The sequence below is a fragment of the Coloeus monedula genome (assembly GCF_965178545.1).
Source record: "Coloeus monedula genome assembly, chromosome: 1".
NCBI lineage: Eukaryota > Metazoa > Chordata > Aves > Passeriformes > Corvidae > Coloeus > Coloeus monedula.
The window spans coordinates 66,260,860-66,281,302 of NC_138781.1; the positions used below are offsets into that span (position 1 = coordinate 66,260,860).

At 37.7% G+C, this 20,443-nt stretch overlaps 1 protein-coding gene across 1 annotated transcript in view; it reads right to left on the minus strand.

The window, feature by feature from the left end:
• The window catches only part of CDKAL1 (CDKAL1 threonylcarbamoyladenosine tRNA methylthiotransferase), a 379,155-nt gene that overhangs the window by 351,404 nt on the left and 7,308 nt on the right, over window positions 1-20,443 (minus strand). The gene's annotated exons all lie outside the window — the stretch shown is intronic.

A 20,443-nucleotide genomic window follows, 5' to 3' on the forward strand; every position in this document is an offset into this window, starting at 1 on the left:
AAGAGGAACAAGAAGGAAAATCTGCATAAATTCAACAGCTGCACTGAATTTAAGGGTCATAAAGCATTCCTCATAACATTTCACACTTTACATGCTTCTTTCTTCATAATGTGGTAACACAGAAGAAAAATTTCTGTTGAAATCTGGTGTTCGTTTTACACCAGGGATTGGGAGACCAGTGAAGAAGTAGGCAAAAAGGTGGCTCAGAAAAAGTAATTTTTGCTGATTTATGCCATATTAAGATGAAGACTTAAACTACCTAATTACTGAAATGACATAGTTAAAGCCTTGAGAATTATTACGCTTGATATCTGCAGTGTTCTCTTTCCTTGATTTATGTTCTCAGTATATGATTCTGGTACCTTGTATTTTGTTAGAACACAATCCCATAGGAGAAGACTATAATAACTTAAGATGTGGATATAGCTATTAGAACATGAGATAGCATAATGGAAGTACATGTAGCAATAGCCTGATCCCTGACTGGGTTTTGTTGGCTTTTTTTTCTCATGCAAGTAACACAGCAAAAAAACACTATACGAATTTAAGAAAAACACGAATTTAAGACAACCATGAGAGTCAGCAGATTGGAAATGCAGTTACTTTTCAGCTGAAGATCAAAAAATTACACAGCTAAAAAATTAGTATTTCAAAGCATAATACAATGAAATCAACAGTATTCAAAACCACATGGCTCTACAATCACACATGCATCTCATGCTGTAAAATCAAGGACACAAAGCAGTATTTATTTCTTTCTAGAGGCACGTAAGACAAGAAAAAGCAAGGAATCTCTTTTTGTCCTGCAGATAGCTTAAAAACAGATTCACAGTCAACTAGGAAACAAGAAAAACTGCTGTAAAATTCACCACAGATAAATCGTTCTAGAAGCAAGCTTACAGGTGAACCCTTAAACACTATAAATAGGACACAGTAAAAGACTGGAACAGAAAATTTAACCAATAAATCTCCACACACAAGAAACTCTGTAATTAGACAGTCAACCCTGAATTCAAGCTAGAAAGTTATCTAATGAAGGAAAAATTAAGAAGTACAAAAAATCTGTTTGCTCATTCTTTGTTCAGCTAGCAGTCATCAGTCATGAGTTCAAAAGAAGAAAGAGACTCTTCACTGGCCAGCAGCAAAACTTCTCATTCAGAGCTCACTTATTACAGGTTATCAGTGTTTACATTTACCCTGTGAATCTACTGAGATGACATTTACCAGCAAAAACCAGTATCAGGATAACACCTCTTTCAGATTCAAACACAATCCACATGCAGATGCAGTTACACTAACAAATATTTTTATATTTGTTTATAATTCAAAATAAATTGAGGTGTTTTGGGGAGAGGGGATGGTCTATTTTGTTTGACTGCTTTCCACAAGTTTGTGTTATTGTTAAGATTCAGATTTTAAAACACTGCTTCTTTGAAATACTTAGAAATACTGCTCTACAGGTAACAGCTTTGGACCTGTGTTCATTAGTGTCTCACCAGAAGTAAAACAGATAATGTATCAATAGGCTTCCCACTCTTTGAATCTTTGAACATGATCTCCATTAATCATCAGGGTTGTTTATTAATTTTTAACAAACAAAAAGAAAAGAATCACTGGAAAGATTTCCCGCTGTCATGTTACTGTAAAAAGCAATTGATGCAGCAGTACATCAATCAGCTTTCTTGCCAATAATTGTCATTTCTGCAGACACATACACGAACCTCAGTATTGCAACATTTTAAAGTTTTGCGCTGACTGAGAAGTACTTAAGTGCTTTAACTTCACTTGATTTACAATCAAAAATTAGTGTCAAAATGTGCTGTCAGAGCTGCAGCTCTCTTTTAAATAGACAAGTTAAAATAATTTTGCTGTAGTGTGACCGGGGATAGATTGAATGGCAATATTTAGGCAAATTACTTTCTTCGGGGAGGTTTAAGAATACACATGTTAAGGGAGGGGATGCTGAGGTCACAATCAAATCTCTGAAAGGCCACAATGCTGTTCATTGGAAAATGTTTCTTCTGAGATAGAAGTTTGCTGTCTGACCACAAAATCTACAACAATTTAGACCTTCCTGAAACAAAATAGTAATTTCTAAGACTAACTGCATGTATATACTCAACAAGAAAACAAATTAGATCCATTTTTCGAGATACATGAAAAAAATCCACACAGTGAGTACTGAACCATGCAGAATCTGAATGCTGTCACTGAAATGTTTTAAAATCTTTTAACAAATACTGTTCACAAATAAGAAGAAAACAAATTAAAATAATTAACTTATATACTATTATCACAAATTCTACCTGTACAGACTGTAAATAAAGAATAAAAATAGCATATGCATTTCTATTTAACCTCGCCTGAAGATAATTATGAGTGCACTCTGGCTGAACTTCAAGTATTCAGATTTTAAACATTAATTTACTTTGACTATGTGCATGTCAAAATGAAAGATTGCTGTCTGGATCCAGACATGCAGTATTAATACTGAACACGTGCATTCATTTCAGGTCAGCAGACATTCCAACTCTACTTCAGCAGGTGGTAGGAATAGCACTCTAATTAAAATCTATATTAAAAAGTTCACAATGGGCTATCTATTCTGAATAGCTCCCATACAGAAACATCACTGGAACTGAAGGACTTAGACCACCTTCACTCAAAAACCTGAATGGCCCCTCACATAAAACACCTTTCTGAACAATTTCTACTTTTTCAACCTACCAACAGATTTTTAAAGGCAGCCCACTAAGGATTTCAGGACCCATTTAAGATAATAAGAAAGGTACCAAAGTATTTCTTCAAAATAATCTCATATTTAGATATCAAAGCAATGAAAAAAAGCTAAAATAAGCTCATTCCCTATTAGATATTTGTCACTACTTCAGAAAATGATTGCCTTTCATAACTGATACATCTGAGAACAGGGTAAACAAGGTCAAGGCAATTTCAGTCCAGGTTACCTGGTAAAGCAATTATTTAGTCACAGTTTTAGGGTAAACAGTTTAGGGTTTGGTTCTTCCTAACTTAACATTTTTACATTACAGTTTCAGGGAAGGGGTTTTTGGTTTGTAGTCAGTATGTACCATACTGAAGCCCACAAATATCCTGACATTTAACAATGTATGAAGTGCTTCAGTTGAAGTGTTTATTACAAACAATATAGAGAACCCCACACAACATGCACAGTCCACTTACTAACCTCACTCCTTGTACCTCACTTCTGCTGCTGAATAAGGTGATGGTATGACCACCAGGCTGAATGCAAGCACTTGGAAATTTATGACAACCACAGCAAATGAACTGGATAGGAAGATACCCAAGACCCCAAAAATGGAACATTTAAACCAAAGTTCTCAACAGTGACTGCACCTTGTTCCTCAAGTGTACCTGATAATTGCATTAAATACCTTCCAACAATAGAATGATATCGGTCTTCTGACTCAGAAGACAAATAGGTCCTTTTTCTTCTTCAGATTTGAAAGCAACTAAGGATAAAGTGAAGAACTATTCTATTACTGAGAGCAAAACCAGAATCTTTTTTTTTTTTTCTTTTTAATTACCATTCCCATAGAGGCACTAAACCTTCCATAGGGAGCATCAAGGTGATGACAATTCCAAAAGTATTCTTTCTTTCAGAAACCACTTGCTTTTCAGCACTCACACTGATGCCCCAAAAAGTGAGACTTAAAGCGTGGCCTAATCCCTTCTCTCTTGAAAACCACCCATAGCAGATGCCCTTATACCTCCTTCACCTCTTTACTAGGCAATGAGATCAATCTGATGCACATTGTAGCCACGGAAAAATTTAAATAATGCTGTATACCACACAGTTTGCTGTATTTAATGAGGCTCCTGTGTGGAAGTGATTCAAGTTTGAATTGCACGCGCTGACCAAACAATATTGGATGGCACCTGGATAACAGGTGCCACTTTAGAACTATAAATTCAAATATTTTAAACGACACTGACATGAGCTTAAGCTTCTTCTACAACAGCTGTTCATCATTAGATGCCTGTGAAGTTTTCAGCACTCAGAGAAAAGGGGCTTTGCAAGTATAAGCAGAAATAAAGGAGCATCCTTCCCTGGGTAGAGTGTCTTGTTTTTCTCATGTGTGGAACTATCCATTATACTTCCTTTTAACCCAATCAGCCAAGATACTTAGAATGTTAGTTTGTCTAGTGCAAAGCTAAAAAACATATAAAAGTATATTTGACCTGCTTCTTTCTCCTAGTAAACAGAATCTTATCATACCCTTCCATTTAAAATAATTTTGGTTACGAGTGAGAAACATCCATTGCGAAACAGCAAGAAAATCCATATGTAATAGTTAATTACTAATGTTGCATTGAACTTCTGTTACAAAACAGCACTTTTAAGTTCGACTATTTATTTACAAAACAAAAACATCATTTAACCCCTAACATATATGAACATACTAAGAATATTTAACACATCATATTAGGAAAAATCTTTAATAGTCTTATTCTTTTCACAGACACAAAAAGAAAGCATGTGTGAATTTTGACATCATGGATAGAATTCAGCAAAACAGAGTGCTGGTTTACCAGACAAACATGTTCACAGCTCCATCACAGAATGTTAGATTGGTGTCATTCCACCAAGTGGTTCCTCCACCTTCTGTTTTGTTTCTTTTAGCCTATAGGATACTGCTCAGTGTATAAATACAGTGTATATATACAGAACCACACTGAATCTGTTTCTTTTCACACAGAGATAGCACCTTAAGAGCAGGTGGCAAGGCAGTCCACTAAGCAGATACTGTCTATTGTCAGATGCACAGACAGATCTGCAGCTGTTTACAGGATGTGTCAAGGAACTGTGTACCTGCTTCTCTGCTTTAATGGTGAGGTATGGATCCACAAATAAAATTATCACGAGGCACATCAAAAAGGCATAGCAATTACACTTGCCGACGCAGAACAGGAACAAGGATTATTTTTATCAACTTATTCGTGGTTAACTAAGTACATTGTAGAAGCTCTGAACTTAAAACACATAACCTTGGGCCCACTAAAATAGTAAAATATCAACTAACAAGAAATAAAAAACTTGAAAGTTGAACTGAACTTGAAATTGTATTGTCAGCCTGACAACGTTACTTTCACAGTAACTTATTAACACACTTCACGTGCTTACCTCTACACACAAAAACTCTGCAGAACTGTAAGGTTGACTAAACATTGAAAGGATTTATGCCATTTGAGGGAAGATAAGGTTAAAACAAAATACTTGGTCTTACTGCATTAATAACTAGGTATTCATGCCATTTCAAACTATGCATGTCTCTTAGGTGTCTTGCCTGAGTTAGGAACAGAACTCCCCATACAATCAAAAGGAAAAAAGCCAACAGACTTCAATTCCTTACCTCTAGGGGGTGCTTCAAGAAAGTAAGTATACTTTCACCTAGCTAATCAGGCCTAGCTTAGAAAGCTCAACTATGGGATGTATAGTAAAAACAATTTTTGAACACCTATTTTGCTAGATATTTGAGCATTCCCAAGGTAGTCCTTTGTTCATCATCACTTTGATGTAGCAGCTAAAACGTACATTTAAACAAGGACAGACAGCCCCATTTTAACAGTTTTTTGCTTGGGGGCTTTTTGCCAAAGAGATCTTTCATTGTTTATTCCAGACTGACATTTTCAAAGACACTACTCTATTTTCAAGGTGTAACTATGAAAACATTTGTGAAACAATGCTATAGAAATTGATGCGAAAAATCAGTACACTCTGTAGAGATTAAATAGTACATGTTTTAGCATACAGAAAGCTATATGAGTAGTTCCATTTAAAACACATCTTAAATCCACCTCATTCATTAGGCTTTAAATCCTTCCTTTTAGGAATCTGTTTCTTGAGGATACAGTTTGCAACAGAGATGGCACATGTGTTTTCAATACTGAAATGTGTCTAAAGTAACTGGGTAAAACTCAGTATCAAATACCGCATGGTTTGTTTCACAAGTCGCACACTCCTTGATGTTAGCAAGACATTAACTAGTTCCACACTTTCCACACATCGAAGGTAATCTTGATTTAGTTCCTGGTACCTGATGTACATGCTAACAGGAATGGAATTGCTTTTACAAAAAGCTAGACTGTATTAATGAAAATGAAAAAAATACAGCTATGAAAGCTTAAAACAAAGTTTTACAGGGGTGAGATGCTGATTAGCAGGCATTTCTCTGTCTCAGGTCTCATAAAAACAACAAACCCAGCCCTAGTCCAGAGGGGTTTTCAAATTTTTTTTCCTTTGTATATATAGCAAAATTTTTAAAAATGTTTACAGTTTGCATTAATTTTCCTTTTTTGTGTGTCCACCAATGGTAAATTTGAAAAAATGCAGACCCCTTCAATTACCTTCTTGAATCACGATTTGGGCACAGATTTCTAGAAAAAAAAAAATAATTGTCCTTCGACAGGTTGTTCTCACAAAGAAGAGCCTATAAATCAGTTCATACAAAACATTATTTTCCTTAAAAAATCATTTTCCTGCAGAACCAAATTAATTGAGATACAGGAGGAAAGATCTCAACTTTAATCAACTACATGTTATTAATTCATCCTAGAAGCTGCCTTACTGCTTCAAACCAAAGGCTGTGAAAACCTGAAAAATAAGAAAGAGAATTATGTTAAACTAATTCTTACACAGTTTAAACTGAAACTGAACTACTTTAGAAGCACTGCATCATGATCAGGGATCAGCAGCTATGGGTATATTTCGTGGGGTTATGCATTGCTTTCTAAACTGAGGAAACTCTCACCTAAGACAACATCATCTTTGGTGTTCCATTGTTTAAAGATACAAGCATCTAACTTTTGCCATCCAACCACATACTGCAAACCAATCCAGATCACCATGACTTCAGTCTCTTGAGTTATATATGGCTAGAAATTACTTTTCATTTCATTCTGGTATACAGTATTCCTAAGACCACTTCTTCAATACAAATGAGCCTTCCCCAAAAACTGTGAAAAAAATTGTTTTAATAAAGTTTTTGCTGCTAAAGAAAAGGAAAGTATTTTTTTGCTGCTCAGTATTTCCTTAGAATCTTCCTACAAGAGAAGTTCTTCTGCTATTTTTTTTTTTTTAACCTAAGTGTTATGCCAAATATCACATTTTCTCTTTAGTATGTGCTAGGTAGCACACCTGGAACTCCAAGTACAAATTTATCAACTGATTTAAATTAGTGCCAGGAAGGTGAGTCCAACTAGAAATGTTGTATACACACACTGCAAATAATCACTGATACACCAGTAGAGGTGTGATCCAAGACAGCAACCAGCAAGATCTCAGGAAGTAAACGAAGAATATACTCTAACAATTAAATAAATCCATGTAATCATTACTGTAAGAAACAACTACAGCATTCACCAACTTTACCTGTTCCCCCTTCCCAAAGAAACCAAGTAAAACACAGTTAACAACGGAAAGAAAAATTCATACATGCACACAGAAAACATGCAGTCTGGTAACATAAATGCCATTTTTGCACTTCACAGACCCTTTGGAGTTTGGTTGGGGTTTTTTTAATGATACATATAACAAGCTGCAGCTGAAGCAAACTTTCTTCTTTTGCTGGAAGAATCCACATCTTTAAGAGATGCAAACTTTCCTGGTGTACGTACCTGAGACCCATGAAAATCTGCCTTGCCAAAATTTCTAAAATGTTTTTAAGCATGACAGTAAAGGAAACTGACTGCTTAGCACATTGTACCTCCCGCACAGTGAAAAACCTCTTGCTAACACTGATCATTATGAAAAAACCTCACACCATCCTGATTGGACACACAAAACCCTGGCTGCATCACATTGCAAGCGTCTTAGTACCACACCCAGAAAGCTTTATTTGGATATGATCTTTCCATGAATGAACAACTCCTTGCTTACAATTATATAGCACACTCTGAAACCAAAAGCCCGATTTTAAGACAGAAAAAAAGTTAAAGCAATTTTAAACCTTCCCAGCTAAGGTTCTTAAAATAAAGAGTTCATATAACTAGCATGAACATACATGGATGATGACCAATTAATAAAAATCATACAAATCCCCCTGATCTCAAAAGACTTTTACACTTGCATTTCCTTTGCGCCCATATTCAAACTGACAGTGGATCTCATTTTTTCGGAATAATCTTCTAGGATATTTACACAAGCCTAATGTATGCAATGCTCCTGCATTATTAATAATTTCTGTGGGAAACAAATGAAAATTTTACCTCACTTGCTAGGGTTTCCTCTGAACATTTGAGTCCTTTCAAACAATGCAAAGCAAGGCCCTGAGCCAGGAGATCATTTGTAGTGGGATCAATTAAGTGACTAAATTGAAAATAAAATTCAACAAAATGGCATTTTTAACCTAAATGTCAATTTAAACGGTTCTCAAGGAGAGGTTTCAGCACTAATTTCGGTGCCAGCGCGGTCACACAGCGCCATCTAGCAGTGACTCACAGTACGGCAGTTACTGTGACACCGAGTTAGACACTTCTATAAATAAATCTGTAAGGTCCTCACTCATTTAAATAAATTCAGAGAAACCAGGGAAGTGACCCGTACAATTGCTATAAGCAAACCTAAAGCTGCAGCTTTAAAGACAGAATCTATGCCAACTGCTGCAATTCTCTTCCCACTGACCAAACTCTGGCCTCATAAAAGGGAGAAGGTGTTTAAAACACCTTTGATAGCTTATTACTTCTGCAAAAATCTTTCTAAAACTTATCTGGAAAAGCTAAGTAAGCATTAGTAGAACTCTCACGGTAACATAGTCCTGCATAGTTCTTATTGCAAGTCTGACATCAAACTCTGACCTAATGTTTCTCCAAAGCATTACCTTCACTTATTTTAAGTGGCCAAGATTTCTCTGCTTGTCATGACAAACTGTTGAAACATCTCAAGTTACATACACCAATAAATTCAGGGTTTCTAACACACTGGGTGGGGGGAGGATCCTTTAAGGCCCCAACAAATGGCATCAAGATGGATTCTTCACCCGATCAAGTTGCACAAAATACTTGCAGAAATCTATCAAAGCACAAAACTCTAAAACAAAGCATTCCAAGTCTAAAGCTCTGGTTTCACAAGCACATTAACTCTGCACAAGGAAGCCTTAGTGCTAAATGAAACACAAGCCATCTCTTGTAAGCCACCTCTTGCCCACTCAGCCCAGGTAATGCTCTGCCTTCTTTCTTCCTCAATGTCTAAATGCATATGCATAGACACTTAAAAAGATTTGCAGTGAATCAAACCAAGGAACTAATACGATTTTAGACTAAAACAGCCAAAAAATAAAACTAAAGGTGCCAGAGTATTTTTGAAACTACAGTGGGAAAAAGAATAAAAGCAAATAACAGAAGTGTGATGACAACCCTTGGCTTAACAATTAAGAGTTAGTATTACTAAGAACAATTATTATTAACAACCATGGTGGCCCTAAATGAGTTGTGAAAGCAAATCCTTAAAAAAACCACTGTGAATCTCTATAAATTAGCAGCATTCACTTCAGACACATTAAAAAATGGAAGCAGAGAAACAAGGTTTTCTGACCAGGATAGCAGACAACCTAGCACCAAGACTTCAACTTCCCCATCTTCAACTTTTTTATTCCAAAAACTACTTCCAGTAAGTATTTTTCTATGGAAGTGTATTTCAGTATTTCCTATCTTATATAAAAAAACATTAAGTCAATTATGACAGAGTTATTCTGTAACAGACTCTGATCGAGATTTCAGCTGTCCTGGGACCTTAATTTGAAGGTTTCATAAACTGCATTTTGAATAAGGCAACAAAAAACCTACCTCCTCCACATTTATCAAAATTGAACATGCTAGATAAACATACTAATGCACTTGAAGATTGATGCAAATAAACTGGATAATGTCCAGAGGAATGGAACAAGAAAGGTCAGAGCTCTAGAGAACATGACCTATGAGAGAAGCTTTTAGGAATTAGGTCTATTTAGCCTAAACAGAAGGCCTGTAGGGAGAAGGCATAACAGCATTCAAATATGTGAAAGGCTGCTATGCAGAAGAAAAGAATCAGATGTTCTCCACACACACTAAAGAAAATACAAGCAGCTATAGGCTTGACTGCGCTAAAAGGTATAGGTCACACACTCAGAAACACTTTTCAACCAGAAAGGTAGTTAATCATCCAAAACAGGTTTTGAATTCTCCATCACTGCAGGTTTAAACACCCAGCTAAAACAAAAGCTGCTGAATGGCTCAGCCCTGGGAAGGAGAGCTCACCATGCAGGTGCCTTTTGGCCTATGATCTTTGACAGAACACAGCAGTCTAAGAGGAGGCTCTGTCAGTCATGAACACAAACTTACAACCTACTCCTTGCAGGTGGTCAGGGAAAACAGTTCCACTCAAAATTCCTCTCCCAGTCCTCCTCTCCATCAGTTTACACTCCAGAACTAAACTCTTGCTCCTGCACCTGGGCTGCCTGGAGCAGGTGAGCAGCATCACACAGAAGTTCTGATAACCAATGTGAATTCCTCCCCAAGCCACCAAAGAGCAGAGGCAAAGTTCACAGCACCCCCCCCCCCATTTAAATGTAATTCTGCCTCAGTAAAGAGAGGAACCACTGACAACACTGAAAAGCTGCACCTGTAAAGGAACTGGCAGTCACCTACAGAAGACACTGTTTTGCTTGTACCGCTGAGTTTTTATTTGGAAAATCATGACAGACTCAAAGACAAGTTTTCCAACAAGCCATTTTTAACAAAAAGATACAAGTGTCATGGCAAAAGAGTTTGTGGAGAAAATTTCCTTCCTCTCATAATTTTCCTGGAGTTTGGGGTTTTATGAAAATCAAGACAAAAAAAAAAACCTTTAACAACCAAATTTTTCTCCTGTAACAGAAAATTCTGGTAGTGCTTTTCTTATTCTATTCTAATGTTACAAAGAGTATCTGGAACCATCAGCAATATATAAAGGTGACTGTTTTACAACTGAACTTGTAATTTTTTTTTATTTTCTAGTTAGACTTCCAAGCCATATTCACTTGATATTCTCCTTCCATCACTACCAGTTATAAGACTCAAACTTCTAGTTAAATAAATATTGGATGCTCAAATTTACCATCAACTGACTGTCTACATCTTTACATTCACAAAGGAAAATTAACATTTCCAATGGTAAGTGAATTTTTCAAAGATAAAGACATGCAGAAAAGTGGCGACCCATGAACAAACAACAGAATCTCAAAAGTCAACTATCACTTAGGGAATCAATTACAAACAAGCACACTTTTACCCTTAAAACCCAGCCAACAAAAGCTGAGGGTCCAAAATGCCTAATAAAATCTGCAGCCAAGTGTTCTGTCTTCTATTAAATTGCAAGCCAAAAAAATCACTTCTCTATACACCAGTGTCTTGTACCAATCAACAGCAATTCAGTTTTGGCACAATTAACTCAAAGTCTATTTATAGTTATCCAAGACAAAGTTTCTCCTTAGCTTCTTTCTGTAAGCAAATTCCAAAGCCAGGGATTTAAGATGAGACAAAAGCTAATGTCTTCTGCTTAAACAGTGTGCTCCTCAGCCCCAGCACTTAATCTGCTAACTCCAACTGGTAGCACACAAAAGCTACAGGAATCACAGCGGTGAATACAAGATTGATGGATGTGCATTTCTGCCCGGGCTAAGCATAAGTGTTGGAAAGACTACACCAGCCCAGTCAGCTTAAGGTCTCCATTGGTGCTAGGCTGTTTGGCCACAAAAGCTATCCCACTTTCCCCAAGTGGTTGAAAAGAGCACAAAAATCACAGAAACTGGCTAGGACAAGGCCAAAGTTTCCTATGAACTGCAGAAATAGGTTATGACAATATAAAACATTCTAACACGCAGTTTTATGATGCAGTAAAGTCATTTCTCTGCCATCTCTTGAGATGCAGAGCAGACCTACCACTTCTCTCAGTGGGAAAGGGCTTGCCATCTACCTGGTATTGCTGAGACCAAAGCATTACCCAGTTTCTGTGAAACCCTACGAGCCTGCGCATAATTCGCTTGATTTCAAATAAGGCTTTGGAGTACAGTAATGCCAGAAAAGAGCAGGACTGAATGGTTATCAACTCCATGAGGATACAGGTCACATGGGAGTCTGCTCCAGCTTTACTTTAGACTGCGGCACCACGTCATTCCACTATCACAGAGCTCCTTCCCTGCAAGCTTAAGGGCCTCCCAGGGCACAGCTCTACTGGCCCAAGAGGTACAAGGGACAGACTGTCCTTTGATAACTTGTTTACCTCCACTATTTCAAACATCATTCACAATAAAAGATTTTACAAAACTAAATTTAAAATAATATTTAGATGGAAAAAGAAAAAAAAAAATACAACTCAGAAGTTCCTGAAGATAAGTTCAAGAAAATGATATGCACCCAACTTGAATGAATTAAAGAAAAAAAAAGTAAGTACTTCCACAAACCTTAAGTTAAGCATACAAAATACACAAGCTAAGTACGCAGCTAGGCCTTACCCACAGTCAACTTAGGACATTAATTCACACCAGGTGGCATTTTCACTCAAAAAATACATTAAATCACATCCTGCATATTGTTTAGTATTTGCTCGAACAAATGAAAAACCTAGCTTTGGAAACTTAGGATAGTACCACTCTAGCGACAACAATTACCAAATGCTAGCCCTAACAAGCTGTTAGGCACCCAAACAATTAATTACTGATGTCCATCCTGAACACCATCTGCCTTTACACTCACAGTTTTATTTATGCTGTAGTTATGCATTTCAACAAGTAGTATTTGTTCAGTAGTCCTTACAGTTTTTAGTGTCTTGGTGAAATACACATGGTAAGACAGTGTAACTACAGTTTTTTAAATTAAACTATTTTTTAAATCATTCCTCAATGAAAACAGTATGTTGATCGTTATAAGCAGAATCCTCAAATGTTTCAAAGAGAAGTCCATATATAAAAGCAACCCAGCCTACCCAGACCAACAAACATAAAGCACAAAGTGCTTCCAAATGGAATAGTTCTTCAAAAAGGTGCATTCAGGCAAGTGCACTTCATGAACCTCAACTCCTTAACACAGACTCTCTAGAGGGGAAATTGAGTCCAACACAAAGCATAACTGAAGCTAAAAAGTGGTAATTTTCAAGACAAAACAGAAGTACAAAACATAGAGCTTAATAATCAACAGCAAAGTTGCCAACTAAATCAGCATAAGATCAGAATGACAGCAAATAATTTAAATTAAAGCAGGTTTAATCAAATGCATATGACTGTACTTCAAATGTGCCTAACGCTCCAGGACCCTCAACTCAGCCGTTCCGAGTCCAGCAGGGAAGGTTCGGTGCCCTCCCGGCTGGCGGGAGCGCGGCGCAGCCCGGCACTCCTTAGGCACCGCTGCCCCCTCTCGGCTGCTCCCGGCACGGCACCACCGCGCCGAAGCTCCTGCCCAGCCCTCACCGCACAGCGCCTCCCCTTTTAAACCTTCTCCAGCTGAAAAAAGCCTAAATTACCTGGAAAAAAGCCTATACATTACCTTATCCCGACTCTGTGTGTGTGTGTGTGTGTGTGTGTGTGTGTGACCACTATATAAACATTCTTTTAGAAAGAAACCAGAAGGGTAATGTCCGAATTTGCTCATATGGCCAAGAAGGCCTGGGGAGACACAGCGCTGTATCACTTAAAAAAAAAAAAAAAAAACAAACAAAAAAAACCCGCATAAATTCAAAGCACAGACGAGCTAAGACAGCAGCAGACACACTCCAAGGACGGGATGGGAATCGAGGAAAGATAAAAAATTGCTACATCTTTCATTGCTTGTTCACTCAGTGACAGGACCTGTTTTAACACGAGAGCCACGGCATCACCAGGCTTACACGAACATAACCAAAGCCAGCAAAAAAGAAGGAAACAAAATCTACGCTCAGGTCTGATAGTCTTTTTCTCTCTTTTTTTTTTTCCCCTTTCTTTATTTGCTCCCATCAATGAGCAAAAGCACCAAAACCAATTTGTGTCTAGTATCTGTTTTAGTGCATTTCTACTGTCTCCAGCCAGCCCCTACAATCACACGGCAGTCTTTTCTCTTAGTATGCCCTCAGGCCTAACAGAGGGAGAACAACACAGATTAGTGTTCTGTATTTGGTGACACAGAACAGTTCGATTTGTGCTACGTTCAAAATTCTTACAAGCAACACGCCAGAAAGCAACACACTCAAAGCAACACACTCAAGCTTGCCTTGCTCTCCAGACTAACGTACAGCGACTCACACACAGAGGCATCCACATGGCAACTGACAAAAAAGCATTCCCAAAATATATTAAAAGCATCTTAATGTAAAGCTCTGACCATGGCAAGTTCAGAGAACTCTGTCCTCATAAGCAATTTCTCAAACCCAAGGAACTGGCAGCTAAGCATCATCCTTTCCAGCAAATTAAACTGTAGTCAAACTGAAGCAAGAGCCGGCAGTGAACATTAATCCTCCACCACTATTCCCCAGTCATCCAGGGTAACAAGCAAGTCCTTTTCAAGTGCTCCTACAAATGCTCCTGACCAAAATATAACCCTGCCCCTATGCCTCAGAGTACATGGTCAAAGAAATCTCTTCAGGTTATAAAAAAGTAGTCTGTTCCCCCATTACCTTTTATAAATCTACTATAAATTTTCCTTATGCATGAAGAACCATGAGGTATCTGCAACTAATGTCTCTGTAGAATACCCTACAAAGCTCCTCATCATCTGGGTGTCTATGCTGAACTCATTTCATCACTGCTATTTATGCTTCATTTGCTGATTGCTTAACCATCTACTACAGGGGCATATTCCACATAGGTGAATTTCAACTCCTGGTAACATCCATCCTCCTTTCATGGTTCAATCCTTCTCAAATTCATTCTTCTGGATTACATGAAGTTCAACATTGCCAGAACTAAACTCCACTGCACAACCACCAGAGCATACAGCCAATGCTCTGTCACTAGAATTAACCCTAAACATTTCGTGCACGCTTAAATTTACCTACATGAGCTCTCTGCAAGTGTCTCTGAAGATAGTGTGCACATAGGATTTGTTTAGGTTCTTCAGCGTGCTCCCAACTTTCAGTTTCCAGGCCTGTGATTGTGAAATAAAAACACTAAAAGAAAAAAAAAGCCACTCATAGATGAATAGGTGATTTTAAAGAGGATAAAGACAGCACACACTTGTCATATCTAGTACTAATGGCAGTGATGCCACTATGAGGAGAAAACAGACTCTAGTTCTTATCTAGTTCCCCCATAAACAGGGGACACATTTCCCAGTTTGAGAACTAGGAGTTCTATCCTGTAACAGAGACAACATCCTCAAAGCTGGACTCCCCACTTAACAGAAAGTTGCCCAACAGGAATAAGAAGTTGATGCTGAGGAAGCCGAGGTAGGAAAAACTCACCGCAAAGAGGTCATATATCTTGTACTGTGCTACAAGTCAGAGGCGATAAGTAACAGAAGTCTAGCCACACACGGGTTAGGAAGTCTTACAGGGAACACCGGAGCAGTAATACACAGCTGCCAAAACCACAATTATACGTTAGTTTACAGAGACTTGGGGAACATGCAGTGCTGCAGATGAGTCACAGCATGATGCCACATGAACTCTACGCTGAAAGAAACCATCCCAACAGTATCCAGACTCATTGTCACCCTCACTGCCTTATAGAACACTTCTGGCTGCACTGGGAATCTCTCTTCCTCCCAAAGAACTGGGAAATCTTGATCGTCTACAGTTGTGCAACTCCATCTGCTACATCCCATGAGCCTCACCTGTTTTCTTCCCTGCTCTGTCCCATTTCACCATCTCTCCTCATTCTCCCAACCATCTCACCATAGAAGTTTCAGATTTTAAAAAGAAGAAAAGCACCACACCCACATCCTGAGTATTCCCATAATAACTGCATGTCAGAGCACTCTTTTCAAGCCTAAACACCAAGAATCAACACACAAAACAAACTTGTGACTAACAGAAACTCCAATCTTCTAAAAGCAGGAATCAGCATCACTGGAACTGTAAGGCAATTATCTCAAGACAACATGTACAGAAATAAGTTACTTTACTGCCTCTCACAGTATCAACATTCAAAAGCTTTTACATCCAGATTATGAGTCAGCTTGAATCTGAAAGAGAAATCTGTTGCAGAACAGGTATGCCAGTAAGGTTATCAAGAAATGCAAAAACGATACAGGGCAGTGACTTTACAAGTTAAAGACAATAGGGGAATTCTTCACCAAGGGTACAAAACACCAGAATTTACATCTCTGTTCCCTTTTCTCCATTGCTCAGCTGCGTCAGAGACAGTTTCATGACTGCAGTGTTGTAGAGAGAACAGAAACACCTCTCATCACCAGAAAAGCAGTGTGGGGTATTTTGCATATTTAAACACACATCATGCATTCCCTGCCCCCTAAAAAAGGATTGTACATTATCTTTTTCTTCTAAATTGGAACTGCACTCATAACCATTTGAAAAGTACAAATACAAACACAAGGACTAACCTTGAATTCTCTGACTGATAAGGCACTTAATGAGCAGTGAATAAAGATTTGTCTTTTAGCTTAATAAAGAATACTAAAAATACCTCACCATGAGGATGGTTCACCCCAAAAACTACACAGTAGTCACTACCATTTTACACGATACTTAGGAAGGAACATTTGAGCTTTGTGGAGAGGGTTGAGAGCAGGGTGGAGAGTAAAAAATGGAAAGACCAAGCGCTGATTCTGAGCAACTAAAAGCACACACTGGAAACCAGCAGAGATCATAGTCAAAATACTTCATCAACCACTATTCAGGCTGCAGAGAGCTTATTTTAGTAATACAATAACCTATTTAAGAGATCTCTACTTTAAAACAATAAAATAAACTAAGATCTAGTATTAAAATTTTATTGTGGAGTATAGAAGTACTTTCAAAACAACACTTGAAACAAAGGACCAGATTCTGAAGTGACTCACAACCCATGAATCAATACCTGTACAGTCTTAGTAATTTTCTTTATTTTGCACTTGGATGAATAAAACTCATGCTGCAGCATGCTTTGCTGTGTCTGTATGGGGATGGCCAAAGTCTACATAAGCATGGCTTATTCAACACAATGAACAGGAGACAATGCCTTTGAACGCTGAAGTCCATATTAGATTGTAGCACCTCATCTGCTTTTCAACAGCAGACTCCTTCCTTTTACACCTGTCTTCTTTTCAACATGAGGTCTTAAGAAGATCAAGAGCATTTTTTCCTTTCTTGTCTTCTTCCTTCTTTCTTCTACTCAAATGTGCTGTTTAAGCAGATGGAGAGTCTTAATGAAACCTCAGTTATATCCACTGGTAAACAAAACTGACAAGTGTTTAGAAAATTAACAAGTAGAAGAGGGAAAAAAACCCAGTTAATTTCTTTAATGGGATTTCAAAATATTATTTGATACTTGCTTTAGAGGAATACATAACTTCTCTGCACAGGGAGTTACAGAGCTGTAAGACATGTAACTTGGACTATAAACACTAAGATCCAATAGGAATTGGCAAGTCTCGCTGACACAAGTCCTGCCAGCTAAACATAATAATGGAGTGAGCTCTATACAGCAACTTCCCATCCAACACAGTTGCAGAAGAAATTTTTCAGACAGTGCATAGGATGCCTGAACTAATTTTAGATTAGTCTAAAATTGCACAAGTAAAGCTAAAGGTCTGTAACATAACCCAGTTTCTAAGTGCTAAATCAAAGCCAAGCCCACTGAATGAGCAGAAACAATTCTTGTTTCTGGAATCCCATGGTAGAGGAGGAGTTAAGTTCTGTACTAGCATTTATTTCCAAAACCCACAAAAGTGTAGCACAGGTAAGCTTTTACTAGTTTAGTTTCACTGAATGTTTTCTAACAGTTTTTGCTTCATCTTCATAAAAGTTAGTGTTCATTCTTCTGATATTTCTAAGCAACACCTTTCCCACCCCCAGCATGTTTTACAATGGCTGAGGAGGGAATGCTTTGGACCTGAGCAGCCCTGAGCCAGAAGCAATCTGTACAAAATAACAAGCATACTTAATGTCTTGATCCATCAAAATGCATTCAAAGCTGGGCCAAAACCCATTAATTCCACAGAACTAGAAACATACAGATGTCAACATATGTGAATACAACTACCCACTTCAGAAGTCGAAGCATTCTGTGCCTGACTATACCTGTGCAGCTCCATTTTTCAGAGAGAAAGTGCAGCTATATGACACACATACTGAACTCCCTTCCCAAACAAAAATCTTGCTCACAGTATTTGAAAGCTCCCAGCTCGCCCACTTCCTGTTTTTCACAGCAGGCATTACTCGTACCATGAGAGTTTCTTCCTCCAGGGCGTATCTCACAGGGAGCACTCCAGCAGGTCTGCAGGCATATCTAAACTATACAGCAAGTCATGCTGCCAAGAAACCAAATCCAGTTTTAGAACCAGTAAAGCCACCATCAGCTACACTGTTTTCAGAATATGAACAAGCACCCATGGTACAGCCCTACACTGATAGCAGCTGGTCCACACGTTTCTGTGTGGCTCAGGCTCATAAAAGAGCTTCGTGTTCCCACAGGACAGCATGCCAGATTTGTTCAGAATGCTGCCTACCTTCACACTGTAAAAGCAAATACAAAAATAGGTTCAGCTCTTCTGCTGGTTTCCCTTTGCCTATTTTTAAGCTGATGCAGTTCCTGACTTTTAATCACCATTGCTGTTATTGCAGTATCTGTGTATTGCTGATTCACACTCTGGTCTGTCCCCAGACAAAGGCAGTCTTTGCTCTGAAAAGCACAGCCCTCAGTTTTCACCTTTGGATATAGACATTCCTGGAAGCAACAAAGGGTGCTTGTACAGAAAGAACATTTTTGAAACACATGGAAAGCAAGGAGGATATTATATCTCTGTTCAGTTTCAGGTAAGTCAACTTGTAAGGCAGGTTGCATTGTTACAACTTCCAGTTAACAACAGGAGTCTGTCTGATGCTGCTGTTCTTCCTTCTATGTTTTTTTCCAATCTTGAAATTAGACAGAAGACACTAGAAATAGTGCTTGACTCCTTCATAATGGAGCAATATCTGCAGGTAAAGCTCACTTTATTTCCTAAAGCAAGAACTTTATTTCATCATCTTTTCAGTAAATGTTGTCTCAAAAGCTTAGGAACATGTAGGAATCAGGCTAATCCAAACACTTTTATTTAAGTAATAGTTGTCCAAGACACAGTGACAACAATCTTTCACCTTAGTGAGTATTTCTATCTTTTCCTCAAGAAAACAGTTTTACATAAAGTTAACAAATTCCAGCAACAGAGGCATTGATTTACAAAATAGCTCTTGCAAAACATTTTCTTCTTATTTTTTTCATACCATAAACAATATTAAGTTTAATTTCAAGAAGTGTTTGAAATTCAGATCATGTTAAGCAACAGTTACTGTTACTAACTGCTTCACTGTATAGGACAAAAAGATTAAATCCCTATTTGACATTCTATCTGAACTTCCCAGATGACTTAATATAAAAGAAGCCAAACATGCCTTCTTAAGAAGAGATTGACAAGAATTACTTAATTTCAAAAAGTAGAAACTACACTGCCTAATTTCTGGCTATCACCTAGCACTGAGGGTTTTTTGTTTCTTCCATTTAATGTATGTATATACATTTACATAAACTAAATCAAGACTTAGATTTAATAAGGACAAGAAACTAGAGGTCAGTTTCATTTACAACTACCAAAATTACTCTGGGACTCCTGTCCCAGCAACTGCAACTTTTATTCAGTTTTTAGTTCTCAGTTTCAGATTCTAGATATAGACTTATTTCAATTCTAATGTTATGAACAGTTAATTTTCTAAAAAGATAGAGTAAGGTATCAAAAACTTAAGGTAGTTCCTTCCTTCACTGCACTCCCATCTTTCCTACATCCCTCCCAGTAAAATTTCAAAAGCACAGAACAGCCATCTGAATCTTGACAACCCAGAAGTAGCTTCTGGAACATATGCATTAGAAAAACTAAGGTAAAGAGGAGTTAAATTTAAGAGAGCCATAATGCAAACTCATTTGCAATCTTATACCAACAGCTGTTACAAATAAGGTTTTTTGGACCAGCATTCCACTTGCCTGTGGAAAGAGCATACCTACTCCAGAATTGTACTACTAATTTAATAATCACCTGGGTTCCCTAAAATAGTTCAGCATTTGAATAATTCAGTGTCTTATTTCTACTTAAGAAAGATCAACAGCAGTAAAGGAAAATGAGATGCAACTGTTTAACAGTATCATGAGGTGTTCAAGAAAAGAAACAGCTGTTTTGTGAAATCAGGAATGTTTTTAGAAAAATGTCAGGACAGACAACTTTGGAGTCTTTCAGTATACAAGTTCAAGGGCGAGACACACCTGAATTTGAATTAATTAATAAAACTTAAGTTCCT